Source organism: Gavialis gangeticus, unplaced genomic scaffold, assembly GCF_001723915.1.
Source record: "Gavialis gangeticus isolate Ggan-Ray unplaced genomic scaffold, GavGan_comp1, whole genome shotgun sequence".
NCBI lineage: Eukaryota > Metazoa > Chordata > Crocodylia > Gavialidae > Gavialis > Gavialis gangeticus.
This window is the reverse complement of record NW_017728993.1, coordinates 15,888,532-15,907,743: the sequence shown is the minus strand read 5'-3', so window position 1 is coordinate 15,907,743 and position 19,212 is coordinate 15,888,532.

Here is a 19,212-nt window from a genome sequence, read left to right as displayed (position 1 = left end):
AACTACTTCACAGTTAGGGCGGCTAGGAGCTGGAACCAACTTCCAAGGGAAGTGGTGCTGGCCCCTACCCTGGGGGTCTTTAAGAAGAGGCTGGATGCCTACCTGGCTGGACTCATTTGAGTCCCGTTTCTTGTTTTGGGGTTTTTGTTGTTCTCCCGCCCTGGCGGGGGGTCGGGCTAGATGATCTACTAGGTCCCTTCTGACCCTTAATCTATGAAACTATGAAACCAGACTGCCCAGAATTTCTTTTAACACCAGCAAAACCCAGGCACGTGCATTTTGTCCTTATCTACTTCTCTGAAGTGGTCAAATGGCTCTGAGGAGATCTTCCAATACAATTCACCCTGAGAAAGATACCCAGTACTGAAACTTTCATGAGCATTAGTGAATTATTTAGTTTTGGCAAAGTCGTGAGAAAGTAAGACCTAGGGTTTATAGTGGAATGCTTGGCTAACTGCGGTCATTGCCAACTCTGCCTTTCCAATGAGGAAGATAAAATAGAGCATGCTAGATCCCAAGCTGATGTAAAGTGGCGCTCCTCCGATGGTGTGTGTCCAGTTAAAGCAGAACAGGGTCTGATCCACTGTTTGAAATACTAACCAAGCATTACTGTCGGATAATAAAACTCATGTACCTATCTGGTTTACACAGACAGGTCAATTGATGCAATAGACTGACTGGTATTGAACCGCTGAAGGCTTCAGTATCAGAGCTTGGACTAAAACTCAGAACTTCCTAGTTTCTGATCTTTTCCTCAGTCACAAAGACCATGGCCATCTGCCAAATATACTTGAGAGGTTGCAAAACTGTACCATGAAAATGAACACAGACGGTGCGCTGAAGTGTCTGCAGGAATTGTGTAGTCCTTTCTCCTCCGTTGCTGCCTATAGTTTAAGGCCTTGATAGTATAAAATTGACCATAGGCATGCAGCAAGACCTAAATGAAATCAATTAAGACAAAGGAAAAGGGGTTTGATCCCACCAGACCTTTACTAAAGTTCTGCTACATTTATGTCCTAATACCTCTAAGATTGGTTCAGATGCAAAGAAACCAGCAGCTGTTCCCCAGATAGGATATCTGCTTCAAACCGGAACTACAGAAATAACATTGTTTCACCTGTGAATTATAGAAAGCTCTGAGATTTTTACAGGTTAGTAACTGCCAGAGCCTATCACGCTATGGAAAGAACTAGGGGCTTGTTAATAAAATTGAGTAATTATGTCATCTCAGAGTGCTCCAAGCTCCTTCCATAAATCCTTTGAACTACAGCTGCACCTCATCTATGAGCAGCATACCTAGGGAAGGAAAGGCACAATATGTGAAGAAAGTTGACCTCTAGTGTTGTACTGAATTGATAAATCCTGTTCCAATAAATAATTTACTGTCCTTCACTCCTAAATTATGTATCTATTCTATTAAAGACTTCCAAAGTTTAACCAAACCGAAAGTCTATGTTTAAAGGGTGAAAAAGTTCAAAACTTCTGAAAATTTTATGAGAGTTCAAGCCCAATTCCTGTATTTGTCCATAGAAACGCTGATGAAGCGCACTGGTTCTGTGACAAGTTCATTTTACCCACTCCATTGACTGCAAAGCTTCTGCAGAAGGGTCCTGGAATGGAAGCAGGAGCCAGATCTGCAGTGGTGTAAATCAGCATTGCTTTAGTGAAGGTGATGGAGATATGCTAACATACACCAGTTGGAGATCTGGTTGCATGGCCCATTTTCATGATCTCTCAGACTAGGCCCCGATAAAACAGATCAATCAAGCCTGGCAGGGGAGGGCACCCGCATGTCACAAGATCAGGCTTTCATTACCTAATCTAAGGCATCTGGTCACCTCCCACAGAAGCTGGTAGATTCCTATCAATTTTATTAGGATTGGGAATAGGTCGTTAGTGTCCTTACGTGCTCAGAACAACACTGAAGCATCATGGATTTAAATCCTCCGAAGTATAGGAACAGCAACACACAACATTTTATTTTTAATGAAGACACCAACAGGTACGAAGCCTCCACCCAGTTCAGCAAGATTATGCCAGCAGGCCTCTTCCTCTTGCTTCGTATGCTGTTATTTATAGCAAAAACCTTCCAGTGTTATACCATCCAGTGTTATATCAGTCACCAGCAGAGGGCACTCAGAGATGACCACAAACCCCATTAAAACACTGGAAACAGCAAAAAACCTCCATTAAACATTGTCAGGAGGGGCCAGGGGATTTGTACTAAAACAGAAGCCAAGTGCACCTTCAAAACTAAAATAACCAGACAAAAATTGTTTGACTTGGGAATGAAATCTCTATACAGTTTTCTATAGGATTGACATACGGAATAATCCCAGGAACTAAAAGTTATTCCCATTCCTTCCTTGATTACACAGATTTTAAGGAAACAAACATCTTGCTAACTAGAGTTTCGTAGGCTGAACAAAGAAAAATAGAGTTTATTATAAACTAATTACTCGTTTGGGTAGCAGACAATGCTAGTGAAGGAATCTCCTAAAATCAAAATAACAAATTGGAGAGAAAGTGAATTCTCTATAGATTTGTATAATACATAAAAGATACCCTGCTCCTGCTCCCCCAACCAGAGCAAACTGTGTCATTAGCTCCTTTTCTTTCTCCACTTTACAGCCCCTTGACGTCAAGGCTGTATCCTAATTGTTAAGGAGCACTACCCAACTTCTGTCGTTTATCAAAACTTCCCTTAAATCAACCAGAAGGGTCATTTATATAAGCATAAGGCAAAGTGGGCATTAAAAATATCCCTGCCAAAGCATTATACCAAACACACAATTCTCCCATCCAGGAGATGAGAAAGAGAACGAACCACTGGTATCAGATGTTAGACATGCTGTTGAATGCATAGCTAAAAACCCCACTCGTTATGGCGATTAAATTAGTTGCTCTTTCTTGCAAGAAGAGCGAACAGTTTGCCTCTGCTGCTCTCCAGCTCCAACTGGCCTAGGAGATGTGATACTGGAACTAGCAAGATTTATTTTCCCGAGATCCCATCAAGAAGTGAGCAAATGAGCTATGCAACTTAGAGAGTCTGTTGCAACCAACCTGATCCATCATCCTGCTGTTAATTTGCCAGATAATTTTTTATGATGTCATGAGACATTAGAGCCTTTTTCCTCTTACCTTAAGTAGGTAGGAACAAGGACACAGATTTAGTATACCAACATTGCTACCACCCGGCTCTTGATCCATAGAACTAACAGCAGCAGCAAGAACAACCACCTGAATCTGTAGTCTGAGCACTTTTGTCCAGGTTAGAGGCTTTGCATTAAATGTGTATTCTTGGCAACCAGGTGAATGTGAGAACCGGAAGATGAGAGAGTGCTTCTTGTTTGTTTGCTTAACTGAAAACAAGCACGGGAGAAATGTCCTCTTTGGAGGAACAGCCCTGATCCATAGTGTCTGTGCTTAAATACCTTTTTTGCTTCTCTTCCCCAATTTCTTACCGAAAGAGGGAAGGAGATAGAAAGGACCTTCTGAGGAATGAGACAGGGCACACGCCTTGACTTTCTAGGGCGGGGCGGGCGATTATTTTAGGCAGAGGGCCGCTTACTGAGTTTTGGCAAGCCGTCGAGGACCGCATGACAGGCAGCCAGGGGCAGATAAATATTAATTTTCTAGATTTTTTAGGGGCCCCGCGGGCTGGATAGCATGGCCTGGTGGGCCACATCTGACATTTTGCCCACCCCTGCTCTAGGGCTTCTGTCTTCTGTACGTGATTCAGTGCCCTCAGCTCATGCGTATCCTTGCAGGGCGAACCACCCCACTTCACAGTCTTTTGGGATAATTCTTAATTGATCTGTGAGCTTTGTAGATGCTCCCTAAACCCATGGCTAGGGGAGGAGTCTTCACATGCAGCAGGCATTTTCATTCTCTCTCGTCTCAGAGCCCAGTGATTTGGAAACTCATCCATATGGGAAAGCCCTTCCAGTCAGTCTAGGACCCCATTTAGGAGGGTCATTGCACCTCCCTCCCCATCTCCGATTGTGACCACCAGGCTGGGAATTCATGCTGCAGAGAAGACCCATGTGGATCAGTCATTGCATCTTATCTAATCCTAGGAGGCAGCCAATTGCTTCATACTCTACATCTGGGATGCTTTTCTACATATCCCTCCACACATGGCTGCAGGGAAGAATTGAGGAGTACGTGTTGTGCGGTAGCCCATAAGAGGAGCTGCAGACAGTTCCCCATGCTCCAGCACCCTCTCCTACCAGCTTGCTAGCACCTGAGGCTGTATGTGTTACAGGGAGGGCTACAAATATGTTGGAAAACCACTGCAGCCAACCGCCTTTGTAGGTGAAGAGACATGTGCAGTAAACTTTCTAGAGCCTTTATTGCTGAAGGACATCACAGTACAGCTTACAATCCAATGATGATGTCCCTTTGTAAGCTGTGCTAGCCTCTGCTCCACCGCAGTGAGAAAGCTTGCAACAGCTAGCAACCACTCCACTTAGGTATTACCTTCTCCAGAAAATCCTCTACATTAAATGGGAAGATCGCCACACAAACACCAGCACCCTTGCTGAAACCAATGTTACCAGCATGGGCTAAGTGATCCTCAAGCACCAACTTTGCTGGACCGGACATTGTGTGAGGATGCCCAACTCTCGACTCCCAAAACGGGTGCTCTGCTCCCAGCTTAGCAATGACCTGAGATCTCAACATCAAGAGCTGGCTGCCCACTGACTCCAGTGGCACCACAACCCCAACCAAGCAGCAGACCATTTCGCGGTAATGTGTCTTGCCCTCAAAGTAGAGAAGAGCCAGCGGAGAAAGGAAAAGGAGAAAAAAACCTAGCCTATGACCTACTCGCCCCTGTGGAAAGACCTGCAACTTCTGCAGATGGGTCTATGGCTCAAGGATTGGACTTTTAAGTCATATTAAGGCCCATCAGTGAGCCCTGGTAGAGATCATCTGCAAACTGAGGGATTGCTGCTGAGGTCAACCTTCTCCGGCATTAGAAATAGAGTATGAGTCACATCTTGAAGCTCATAGCCAGAGGCAAACAAATGCATGAAAACATGCCTGGCTACTACACAGGGCAACTCAAAGCATCCACTTGGTAAGGGATTTTGTGGTTCATTGAAAGCCCAAGTTGGGCTCTTCTGCAGCCGCTGCAGGTAGAATGAACGGGGGGAGGTCCCCACCGGTATGATCTCTCCACACCTGCCTTGACCGGCAGGTCTGGTTCCACCTCTAGGTGAACACTGGATATCCTGAGGGATGTCCATTTGCAGGGAATACAGATGTTACCTGAACAGCATAATAATGACCAACATGGACATTGATTGAATAATGCAGAATGGTTATTCAACTGCTCATTAATAGGCCAAAGATAGAATAAATTAGCAAATGTATTATTCAGTGCACGATAATCAACCAGCTTTAATTAGCATGATAACATCCAGGAATGGACGGAAGTCAGGAGATCAATTTAAATCACGGTACATACTTTATCTCCCTAGTTTTCATGCTTAGTAACACTGTTTTTTCTAAATGCGAGTCCATGCCCTTTTGAAACACGTGCCATCATGAGCTCTTCGGACCTGCAGTCATTAACTATCCTTTATAAGTCTTGTAGGAGTCTTAGAGCTATTTTTTTTAGTCTGGTGTCCAAGTAATTTTTTTAATAATCCAGATAAATATCACATTTCTGATTACATGCTGAAATGCACATTGGGGTGTGGTTGTCAGCTGACAGGTATGTATGGATGCACATCACCCACTGCAGAGCACAGAGCAGCATGGACCTACATACTCTCCTCTGTCATTTCAATGCACCCCACCTTACCGACTTACCTAAATATCAACATCACCAGGCACTAGAACAAGCTGCTGTGGACTTGCAAAGTCCTGTTAACAATGTGCCTAAGCAAATTACAGTCTTTCAGGTATTTATTTTCACAGCATCCCAGTAATGTAGGGAAATACCACTCTACAGACAGAGAACTGAGGCACAGAAAGACTAAAGAACTATATCCATGAAAGCACATAGCCCTGGCAATGCTGAATATTGTGGTGCTGAGCTTTTCATACCCAGTTGCTGAGTGGAGCCCACAGTCCTGAGTTTGGTGCCCAGGATCGTATACAATGTGTAGGGAGAGTTAATCATGTATGAATGCAACCCACAAGCCGGCATGAGGAGCGGAGAGCTACATCGCTCACAAATCGTGTAGAGTCCAGGAGTCTGGCAGTATCAGACTCTTAACTGGCCACTAGTGTGCAACGCATGCTTTACCCAATGCAGAAACCAGCCTCATCTGGCTTCTTCAAGACTGTTAAAAGTACGTTTCCCTACAGAACTGTATATGCACAAGGAACAACTTAAAAAAAACCCAATAAGAAATACCCAAAGCAGGAGTATGTCTTAATTTCTATCCCAGAGACTTCACCCCCTAATTCCTTGTGGGGACCTCACTCTAAATAACATGCTCAAAATCATGAAAGGAGTCTGTGACAAATCAGGGACTTGTCCTCTGGTCTCCAAAGTCCCAAATGAGCACTCAAGCCACAGGACCATCACTGAAAATAGCTGTTCTTTCAACAGTGTTAAGCACATTAACTTGGAGCGATCTTGATTGGCCTTAACTGAGAGATTTTTATTTTTGACCTTCCATATCCTACAGTATTACAGAGAATGAAACAGGTTGCTGGGCTCCAGTGATGAATCCAGAGGAAGAGGAAGACTTTTCTTCCCAGAGGACCATTTCCCACCTCCCTTGTATCGGGGGGAAGTCATTATTCACCTTCCTCTGTCAGATGAACTAGCACAAGGCTAGAACCACCACTGGTTTCATTGTGCTTTGAATCAGGGCATTCACTTTTCTCTACCACAGTCTGCACCTGATGACTAGCTGGAAAGTTTTAGACCTATACATCTTTACGCACTCAGATCTGTCAACAGTCATAAAGGCGTTGACTCAATGATTTTGACAGATGTCAAAAATACAACCCCAAGCCTGAACACCATGAATAAAAAGATTAGACTTTAAAATGTTAACTAGGATAGAAGCTTTAGCTGTCTATGGTAACTCAGAGTATAGCAACCTGCCAAACATTATAAAATACGTATCCTTCCTTTCCTTTTGTTCCCCTTGCCTTAGTCTATTTTTCCTTCCTTCCTACGTGAGCTCTCATGCCTTCTCTAATGGTGCCATTTCATGTAGTCTTTGGGATAACTGAACAATATTCTCATCTGCTTGACTAGTCAATGTTTTAATCATGAAAGTGGCTCCACGAAGGATTTGGTGAATCAGGTATTAATTACTGAATAGTGCACCAGTGAAGGTGTAGCCATGATGGTCCAAAAATTATGCAAGAGTCAAGCATTTCTTAGGGTGAAATCTTTTATTGGGCCCGTTGTGTAGTTGGGATAAAGTCAGACAACCTTTTGAATACAAGATTGAGGAAGAATGTCTCATATCCATGACCTTATCTACCTACATAGTTGGTCTAATAGAATGGATTATCCTAAGAAATCCTTGCCTCTTGCATTAATAACCAGCCCACACTTCCAAATCATTGTTAGAGATATTCCCCACATACATTCCTAAAAAATTAGAGAGGTAGCTAGTCCTGTCAGCCTCAAGTCAGGCAGAAGGCAGATCTTTCCCTGCCTCCTCAGAAAATCAAGTGGCTTTCATTACATGAGCCGATTTGAAAGCTGGTGCTAATGACCAGGTCTGTAAGATAAAAGTCATTTATACGCATCTGATTCTTGTTAGACTCTTCCATATCCTAGTCTTCTGTGAAAATGGTAGCTGGCTGCAATTAGCCTCAGTATTTGGGGCTACTTAGCCAGAAACATTTTTGTACAGATCTTCTGTTTCTTCCACATCTCCTGCAAACAGGTGAACCTTTCTACTGCTGTTTTGGTGGTTCTTTTATTTCTTTACGTCTGTCTTTGTTCTTCTGGGTCTAGCCCAGAATGAGCATTTCTCACTCTGAGCTCAACATACCTTATGCTGCAAGATGTGTAACAGTTAATCAAACCACCAGATTTGTATAGCTTCTGCTTTGTTTCAGGGAACCCACGCCGTGGAGGACTAGTAAGAAAGAGTCGTAAAATAGTGAGAGTGTGGCTGGCTTATTCTGTCATGAGAGACCAATTTAAAAGGCAGTTAGCTTATGGTGGCTTACCTGAAGGTCTGATGGCTCATAATTTGTGAGCTGCAGTCTGAGAAGAGTTTTCGTGCAAAAAAGGACTTCCCGTAACACTTTGAATAGTCTTCTTTCACTCCATTTCATTCATGGATAAAATGCCTTTGTAACACATGGCAGGGGCTGGGATTGCTTACATGAAATGTCCCAAGCTGGGGGCTGTACAAGCAGTGCTGGACTTCGAAGTGTTTAATTATGAATTGCCAATGGCAAAGCTGCCCCCCACGGTTCGGTCCAATGGTAGAGTCAGTGGACCCTGGATATAAACGGCATACAGCAGATGAAATCAGAATCCACCTATGACGCCTACTTTGTATGTAAAGCGCACCAACTTTCTGAACCTCCTAATACCTTATGTGGAGAATATTGTAGAAGCAGATTGTGAGATGCGAGATCTGTACCCACCTCATTCATCATAAAGAGAAAATGCTCCTAGCAAAGGTACTACTACTTGGAGCAGAACCACTGAACAGCTCAGGTGTTGTAAGATTTATGATAGCTTAGTTAAACCTGTCTTAAGGTCTCAGAAAACAGCCTTTTATACACAGCAGCGTCTTATTGCTTTACAATGCTTTCTTGCAGCATGCAGAGCTGGTGGAACTCGTACAAATATCCGACCAGACAAAACTAGCAATACTGAAAAATGGGATCGTTTTCCCTTGGTGCTTGCTCAGTCTTTATGATGGTCTTACATTCAATTTGTGCAACTGCCACCGCCTCTTAGCTTGCCCACAGTGGCTGTGCAGGTTGAGCTTTCACAGGATGCTTTGCACCTGTGTTTCGCAGGAAGGCAACTTCTTATGAGCTACACACTACTAGATTTATTTCCTTTTTTCTTTCCTGGGCTAACAGCCTGTGGAAGCTTGTCCTGAATGAAAATGGATGATTAAAGCATGAATCACTGAATGTAGGAGAAGGTCTCAGACAGCTGGGCTCACAGCTGCCCAATTAATGCTTTATTGAATTGAGTGAAGACTTCTATACATGTGGCTTTATTATTATTGATTAAGATCTAACGATTGATTAGTATTAAGAGCTGAGGCTGTTTGTTTTGTTTAAATTAGCATTAGATCCAATTCTGACCTCCTACAATACGTACCCTTGTGCCTGCTTTGTGTTGCTGGCAAAGACACATGCAGCACCCTGTGTGCCAGCCCTCCAGCCTCAGAAACTGGCACAAGAACCAAGGGGGAGTTCCCACTTTTATACAGAAAATCATAGGGGTTAGGGTTACAAAGGGAGATAACAGGTAAAAGGTAATGAAATAGCAACACTGTGATACTCAGCACCTTAATTCCCCTCCCTCCCACCACAGTCCTGGAAGTGTCCCCAAACAAGCCTTAGTCCCTAGAGCACTCGAAGAGCAGCCTGCAGCTGCCCCCAAGTGCAAATCAGCTCCTTCAGTCCACGATCCTGGGTGACTGAGCCAGCGAGCTCCCCAGCTCCCCGGCGCACTCATCCGTGTAGGGCTGGCCAGGTTTCACGTGCATGCTGCTCCCTTCCCTTGACTCCAGCCTCAGGCTTCCTCTTCCTTTTCCCCTTGCCTCCCAGCCCCTGGGAGTTGCAATCCAAACTAACCAACGTCACAGCTCTCACTCTGCCAGGCTCTCCTCTCTCATGAGTTCCTTGTGCTTTACTAAAGCAGGTTGCATTGACCCTCTGGAGATGTCTCTCTATCTTAGGGTGGAAACAGATGTCACCTGATGTCTCATTTCTGCTGCCATGAAAATAGGTGTTGATACCCGGTTGCACCACATGAAAGGAAAATCAGCGGCACAACAAAAGATAATAGACTCTGCTGTGCACTGCAGCAGACTAAGAGTGCTCTGGGGGCCCACAAGCCCCTGGAGCAGCTGCCTGCTTTCCCTGCTTACAGAGGGGCACCCTGGGGAGTCTTGGGGTGCCTTTCCCTAAATGAGGAAGTCAGGCTTTCCTAGTAGTAATTGCAAAGGAGCAGGACTGCCTGGGTGGGGAAAGCAGAGAGCTCACATTGCCCTTTGTCCTGGATGGCCAAGGGTGGAAAAGGGACATTGCCCAATAAAATGGATGCAAGGTGCCCGGATACAGCCCAGCCCGGTTGGGTGCCTTCATTCCAGGATGCCTGTTTCTAGCCTTATAGCACCGTCTGTTGTCAGCCACAGGTGAAAGCATTTTATACAGGGTCTCCCTTCCTTTACAGCTTCCAAGTGCCTCCAGCCCTGCCAACATAGGAGAGGATATCCTGGTTTGTATTATCCACCATTAATTACTTGTTTCGTGACCTACAGGAAATTCTTTCCTGTGTCTAAATTGCTACAAAATTCTAGGAAGATGCTAACACATTTCATAAAGGAAGAACAGGCTCTTGATATCGGTCACTGTAATACCTTTTCAAGAGGTCCCTTTGCTCTTTTCCTTGGGGGCTGATCAAGCAGGCACTTCTCCTGCTTTACCCCTCCATTCACATCATTTGCCTTTACTATGTTCCACTCACCTGATTAGAAACTCGTTCCACCTGTTGTTGCCTTTTAATACCAGGCTGCTGCATTATGGATACACTTTTCGGCAGTACTCTGATCGCTGTCAGGGCCTTAGATATCTCAGGTCAGCAGAGACCAGTGGTCATTAATAGTCTTTGTTTGTTATGGTTCAATAAAACTTAATTGGCCCCTAGTTGCAAGCTTCTGTGCAATCCTAAACCAAGGGATATGAAAGGTGGGGGACTGCCAGTCTCTTCCAGGTCCCTAAGGGACTGATGGATGGAGGGATTCTCTCTTGCAGTCTATCCCTTTGTGGTCTTCTAGCAAAGTAAGAGACTGCTGAATCTCCCAGCGAGGTGCTTCAGTGGGCCAAACTGCTGCTGTTCCTATTCCCTGCCCCCCTCCCACCCTACTCCCCAGCAAAACACCTGTGTGCAGGAGATATTAGTGAGCCACATAAAAATACTGCTATGTTTCTGCTACTTTCCACTGGTGAATGGTGCTAGCTGGTGTAGATTCAAGTAGGCTTGGTGCTCCTGCTCAAGCCACTCGATCACCGAGCAAGGACAGCGCCTGCTCAAAGCTCACTTCTCCTCCGCGGTTCTCAAGCTGAACTCCAGGTTCACGATGCGACTTAGTTCCAGTTTATCCAATCAAGAGCAAGACCTCATAAAGGGGCATAAGGCAAAATGCCGCATTTATTGGTGACATGAATGAGACGTAGAGGCTCGGTTCCCTTACTGTTTTGGCAAAAGCACCACTTCATTTGCTTAAAGCTGTTTTGCTTATTGCTCAGGCCTTGTGGTGGTGTTTTCTAGATCCTTTTTTGTGGGGAAGTTGAGATGTGTTTATCAGGACATGTTTGTACAGAAGTATCCAAGACCATAACTGAGGAAGAATGGGGAGGGACAGTTGTTTTCACTGTTTCTTTGGCGGGTAGCATCAGAACCACTCAACTCCAAGTCATAGGTCCTGATTCAATGCCAGCTAGCAAAGATTCACCTTCAGCTCAGGTGCAATGGCCCAATTTCTACCATGACCGAGGTGTATGATGTGAAGTCAGGAGCAGGGACCGGGAGCTCCCTGCTGCCAGAGCACGGGGACATTGTCCCCACCTGGGCTCCGGTGGTGGAGCCTGCCCCACCAGTGGGCAGGAAGCAGTCTCCTGCCTCCGGCTGCCCAGAAGCAAATTTGCTCCTGGTTGGCCATCTACATGTGCCATATGGTGCAGTAAGGAATCTTGATTAAATACACTGCTGGTAAGCAAATTTACTCATGATTAGAGGCAATTACTGTGCAGTAAGCATTTGCACGTGTAGATGGTGATGTTTCTTGCACAGTAATTTGCTCTAATCTCAAATAAAGCTTCTTGTGTAGATGCGCCCTTTGAGTCTCAAGATCCAGCCAGGTTTCTATGCACTTTACATCTGCTCATCCAACCTGTACTTCCTTAGCTTGCTTACAAAAACGTGGTGGGAGACCATATCAAAAACCTTGCTAAAGTCAAGGTATATCGTCTGCTTTTCCCACATTCACAGAACCAGTCATCTCATCATAGAAGGCAATCAGGTTGGTCAGGCGTGACTTGCCCTTGTTGAATCCATGCTGATTGTTGCTAATCACCACCTTCTTCTCCAAGGACTTAGAAATGGATTCCTTGAGGACCTGCTCCATGATTTTTCCTGGGACTGAGGTGAGGCTGACCAGTTTGGAGTTCCCCTGATCTTACTTCTTCCTTTTCTTGAAGATGGGCACTATATTTGCCTTTTTTCATTCATCTGGGACCTCTTCCAATCACCATGAGTTTTCAAAGATAATGGCCAGCAGCTCTGCAATCCCATCAGCCAACTCCCTCAGCACCCTTGGGTGTATCACGTCCAGCCCCATAGACTTGTACATGTCCAGCTTTTCTAAATAGGCATTTACCTACAGAAATATATCCCACTGGCAGATTTCCTACCAGCTTCATATGAATCTCATGTCACTACACAAAAGAAAGATCTTGTGTCAAGATACTTTTTTCTGAGAAACATTATGAAGAAATTATATTGAACAACATGAAGGCCTTAAAAGGGGACGAGGGGGACTGACCACGATCTGAATACAAGGAAGAGACGAACAGTTTACCTGAAATGTTTATAGGGAAACAAAGTTAGATCCATCATAAATAATGGAGCAGGAAAGATTTCAGATGAGAACAGTGCTATGAAGTTAGATGGGCCTGTAATGATGATAAATACACAAGTCCTACAGAAGTGGCAGAAAATTATTCTCTTATCCTTGTGATGTTACCCATGTAGCATAGATATGTTCTTAAAACAATGGAAAGTTTAAATATTCCAAGTAATAAAAGTATACAAAAGGCATTAACATTTTGGATTTGTGTGTCAGAACGTGCATTAACACAGCCACCCTGATGGAAGTAGACAATTACCTAATTAAAGAGGTGTAAAGGAGCACTTCACAGAAGAGGATGTTGTTCTTAGAGAATTGCTATAGTACTAAAAATGGCCCTGTGAAGTATTATTCATCCCCAGCTCGCTGAATCTTAGACCTGTTACTCAGCCAGCATTTAATATTAAATATCTCACCCAGATTATTTTAGAAATAAATGATGAGTTTCCCAAACAAAGACACTATCTTTTGCTGCACATACACTTCTAATTTACCTGCAAGACATTAATCCTCTACCCTGGTAGGAGAGATGATGGCCCAAATTAAATATTCATTCATTTGCAGATTTTTTTTTAAAGAGGTGGGGAACATCAGTGTACTTTCATAGTTACAAGCTGGCTCTGTGGCCCTTAGATGCTATTTACACTGAGCCTGGAAAAGCAGACAAGTATCAGCGATTAGCGGGTAATAGGGCTGATGACCTAACAAAGTAATTAGTAATAATAGCATCGCTTGTGCTATTCAGTTTTAAAACACATTCAACAAATACTCTACGTGGCTCCACACAGAACTGGGTGTCTGTACAGCCAGTGCAAATGACACGAACAGTCACGGGCAAACCGATTGCAGTTGTCTGGGACAGGCTTCCAATATATTTAACTAGACACCTTTCTGCTTTGGGCTTTAGGATGTCACAATATACTATGCAGGGGGGAAAAAAAATCTCTCAACTCAAAAATTAAAATCAACCAGAAGACAGTCCTGATAATGCACTTGAAGTGTAAAAAGCCACAAGCAAGTCTCTATTACCATACATACAGACTTAACAATACAATTGCTTAACTTTTTTTTTTTTCCTTTTTAACATCTTTTTTCCTTTATGTTGTTGTTGCCATACAGGGATCTTTCCTTCTTGCAACCAGTTTCTGAAGAAGGAACCTACAGCAACACTTCTTGTTCCCATACTTTGCATTTCTGCATCTTACTTAATTGCAAGTAGGAAGGCAAGGGAAATAAATGACTCATTGTTTAAAGAAGGAGAATAAAAATCTAATATTGAAAACACACCCCTTGCCTATCACACCAACCTCTGCACAAGATTCCCAGGTCCTTTCTTTTTTTCCCCTCTGCCTACATGAATAGGCAATAAGGTTTCTTTAGGGATGGCATAGTAAATAAGGACTTGGCCAAATAGCACGAGTATTGCTCAGGTTTGCTGAGCAGAACGTTTCTGAAGAATAGACGAACGTGGTCAGCAGTCAGGTACTTAGGGGAGTCTGCATCCAGATGGAGACAGAGGGAGATTTCCAAGTCTCTCGAAGCCAGCCAGTGATTGGCATCAGAGTCCCAGCCAAGTGACTGAAGTGAGCCATTTACTGGTTTTCAGGCCTCTGAGCCCCCTGCTATTCTCTCGCTGCTTCCTGAGAGACACTGCCGCGGTCCCAGCTGGTGTCCTGAGAAAAGACGACATGCAGCGGATGCATAATGCACCCCACATGCCTCCTGTCTCCTACTCTGCCTTGAGGCAGTGCCACAGTATACATAATACAAATAAATATTGAATAACGGCAGGTCACTTACTGGCTGGAAAAATAAATTTTTGTGTTTCTGCTGAGCTAGTCTTGAAATTGGGTACTAGACACATATCATTTATTATAGGCAGCAAAGTACAGAAAATAATCCCAACTTTGACATTTCCATCACAGAGGTCATCAGTCATTTTTATTAGATTTCAACTTTTAAAGGAATATTACAGCTGACAATTATATCCATTATTTGCATTTTTTTCTGCGAGTCTGCCACATCGGTTATCAAGCCTCTAATTCTGATAAAATGGGAGTTAATTTTGAAGCTACTGTAACTATTTAGCAGATTTTTGTCAAAAAATTGCTATATATTTTTTTTTACTGGCTAGTTGAATGCAGATATCCTCTATATTGAAATGTTATATGCTGCTGCCTCAAATATGGTACATTTTTGTCCAGGTTTGTCTCCAGTCGCTGGTAGATAATGCAGTATCAATAACACAACACCCCGTTAAGGAAGCCTACAGGGACACTATGGTAATTTTACCACTTTAAAAAAAGCAAAACAATAGTAAGTTCTTGTGACACGTGAATGACCTGCCTACCACTTTTACACTGAAATTTCTTTGCTTGGTTGCCAGCAGGATTTCCATGTCTGTTGGAAATTCTAGGTTAGAAAGCTGCTTATTTATGAATAAAGGATCAATGATTAAATAAAAGCTTCCCTTGATTGAAGCTTTATTGAACTTCAGCCTCTCCCTCCGATTAAAATAATGTTGCAACATTAAAAAGTTATAGGTCTCTCAGGGCAAACAAATGTGCTGTAGGTATTGATAACAGGAAACTGTATCCTCTCAAGAGGCAGGCGGTCATGTGTCCCTCTGTCATCTAAGCTAATATTGTAGGTACAGCCAAGCAATACAATACATTTCTCATGCACTTTTAGCAGTGGATAGAGAGGATCCTTCAGATAACTTGAGATCTGTTTGCATCTTTGAAGATGCTCCTCGCTAGCTCCAGGGCCCTTCCCCTCCCAGCAGCGCAATGGTACCAAGAGCTCCCTGCACCAGTAGACAGCCCTGCAACCCCCCAGGAAGGCGGTCGGCATCTCAGCAGGAAAGAGTGATGTGCAGAGAAGGAGCTGAGGTTTGAAGATGTGGGTCTTCTGCACAGTTAAGAAAAGTGTTAAACCCTTGGCCCAGACACACAAACAAATGACCAAAGCAAAACACTTTAGCTTTTCTCCCCGCAGCAGAGCCCCCTTTCTAGCAGCAAGCTCCTTTGGGTTTCAGTCTGCCTCCTGGCTACAAACTACTCCTTCCCCAACTTGAACTGCTTGGTTGCTCTCCCCCAGGGGCTTTAACTCACAGATAATCTCCCCCAGGGGCTTTTTACTCACAGATAATCACCCCCGGCTGGGCTCCTACTTCAGCTGGCCGCTGAAAGGACCAGACTGCCCTGCTATGCTCATCCCTGGAACAACTGCACCGACATCCGTGGCAGAGCACCAAGCCTCAGGGGGCCGAGGAAGATTACACCAAATTCTTTTGTGTTGGTCTAGGCACCTAATTATTTTCATTGTAGGTTTTAAAAAGTAAGTCAGACCAACACATTCCCGCAGGCCACAATATCATTCAGTTCAGGGCTCTGAATGACTGCCCAGCCATTCCCGCATGCGACTGCTGCTGTGTTTGCTGTTCTGTGCAGCCTCTCACCCATGTGTGCACCGTGAAGGGTACAAGTCTATACAATAAGAGCAGGCTCTGGGGTCTTCTCTGATGTGGCCTCTTTTGATACATGAATTACTCTTCTTCTGCCCCTGAAGCTCATGTTTCAGCCCTAGCTGCAGCATCACAAGCTTTCCTGAATCAGAACAGAAATGGCATCCAAAAAGAAATAGGCCCTTTCTGCCCATCACCGAAGAGAACATTGCAACCCTGGAAATCTCTCAGCTAAGCTGCAGTCCTCCGCATACATGATGTGTGGGCACATTTAACCGCCTCAGTACAAGAGTGAAATTGCTGTTTAAGCCAAGCGGGGATTGTAGATTATTGATTCCAATAAAGCTCTTATATGCGCTGGTTTTGGATGGTCTAGCAGGCTTTTAATATTCAGATCTGCGCTGTCCCTGAATTGTTCCTGAACGGAAGCTCTAAAAATGGGTAAGATGAATATGCTAGTGTATCTGTTTATCATTGATCCTCAAAAATGTCCCTCTCTCCCAAATGTCATATAGACATTGAACAATGCTATAGACCTGAAAGCTCCAGCCACATCATTAATGCCTTACATTCATTTATCCGAACCATGTAACCTTTGCAATTTGCAGGTTGTGTCTGACACCAAAATCTGTACCTGGGCTATAGAGGCTGGTTACCATGGGTACCTCTGAAGTGGCCTCAACACCTGTTTCCATGCAATCAGTATGAAAACGACTTCCGTTAAAAAGCAATCTCAGGTCTATTATAGAAAGCATAAAGAGGGGAAATGATTCTGTAACTTTCTTGTATCAGATATCTCCGTTGTCTTCCTCATCTCTCATACTTTAGGGAGGAAAGAAAAGTGAAGCCTGAGGAAGCAGGTGGCAAATGGGTGCTTTGCTTTAATGCTTTAATAGCAACTCTTCTAGCCCATTAAGATACGAAACAGATGGACCCTGGAGAGAATCTGCCCCAGGGAAAATGGGATCCTGGTTCCTATGATGTGCAACTTGAAGATGTGAAAACCGTGCAGGAAAAAATGGGCCAAGAAGGATCCTCATGGGTCTCGTGACAATATTACGGACCTGTCTGAGGGGAAAGACTTTTCTGACAACGCACATTTCCAACAAAGTGCCATGCACCATAGACAGCTATCTAAATAATGAATAATGGTTGGGGTACTGTGGGAGCAGGCAGTAGAAAGAACTGGATTAGTAGTTTCATAGTTTCCATATTTTCATGGTTTCAGGGAGGCAGTTAGGAAAGCCAAGGCAGAGACGAAGCTAGGGCTGGTGACCAGAAGTAAGGATAACAAAAAGTCCTTTTTCAAATACATAGGGAGTAAGAAGAAGGCACCAGGTAATGTGGGGCCCCTACAGGACACGTCTGGCAATCTGGTGACTGCAGCAAAGGAAAAAGCTGATCTCTTCAACCAGTTCTTTGCCTCCATATTTCTGAGCAGGGACCGGGACCACTAGGATTACGGACAGGCTCAGCGGACACGGCGCCAGGCCTAGGGGCAGGGACAGTTTAGTTAGGGAACTTCTGGAGGGGCTGGATGTGTTTAAATCAGCAGGTCCGGATGCTCTTCATCCAAGGGTACTGAGGGAATGGGCAGAGGTCATAGTGGGGCCCCTGGCACAGCTCTATGAGTGCTCATGGTGCTTTGGCCAGGTCCCAGAGGACTGGAAAAGGGCTAATTTGGTCCCCATTTACAAGAAGGGGAGAAAGGAGGACCCGGATAACTATAGGCCAGTTACTCTCACCTCGGTCCTTGGGAAGACCTTTGAGAAAATTATCAAGGAGCACATCTGCGGGGGCCCAGCATGGGAGGTAATGCTCAAGGGCAACCAACACGGGTTTGTTGCAGGCAGATCCTGCCTGCCTAACCTTGTTTCCTTTTATGACCAGGTCACCAAGTCCTTGGATGCGGGCGTTGAGGTGGATGTCGTCTACCTGGACTTCAAGAACGCCTTTGACACTATTTATCACCCCATGCTCATAAAAAAACTAGGTGACTGTGGCATTGATGCCTACACAGTCAGATGGGTGGCAAATTGGCTTGATGGTTGTACCCAGAGTGGTGGTGGACGGGTCATTTTCGACCTGGGGAGAGGTGGGCTGTGGAGCTCCCCAGGGCTCAGTCCTTGGGCCTGTGCTGTTCAAAATCTTTATCAGTGATTTGGAGGTGGGCGTGGAAAGCATGCTGTCCAAATTCACTGATGACACCAAGATGTGGAGTAGGGTGGGCATGCTGGAGGGGACGGACAGAATCCAGCTAGACCTAAACAGGTTACAGAGGTGGGCAGATGAGAATAGGATGGGATTCAACACTGATAAGTGCAAGGTGATGCATCTAGGAACCTGCAGCATACCTATAGGCTGGGGAACTCCCTTCTTGTCAACACAGTGGCTGAAAGGGATCTTGGAGTCACTGTTGACTCCAGGATGGACATGAGTCACCAATGCAAGGAAGCGGTCAGTAAAGCTAACCGCACCTTGTCGTGCTTCTACAGATGCATCACAAGCAGGTCCAGGGAGGTGATTCTTCCCCTCCATGCGGTGCTGTTCAGGCCACAGCTGGAGTACGGTGTCCATTTCTGGGCACCACACTTCAAGAGAGATGTGGCTAACCTTGAGAGGGTCCAGAGGAGGGCCACTCACATGGTCAGGGGGCAGAAGGCCAGGCCCTATGAAGATAGACTAAAGGGCCTGAATCTATTCAGCTTCCACAAGAGAAGACGGAGAGGGGATCTGGTGGCCATCTATAAACTCACCGGGGGAACCAGCGGAAAATAGGTGAGGCTTTGTTCCCCCAGGCACCACCTGGTATAACAAGGAATAATGGCCACAAATTGATTGAGAGTAGGTTCAGGCTTGATATCAGGAGGCATTACTTTACAGTTAGGACTGCCAGGCTCTGGAATGGGCTCCCAAGGGAGGTGGTGCTCT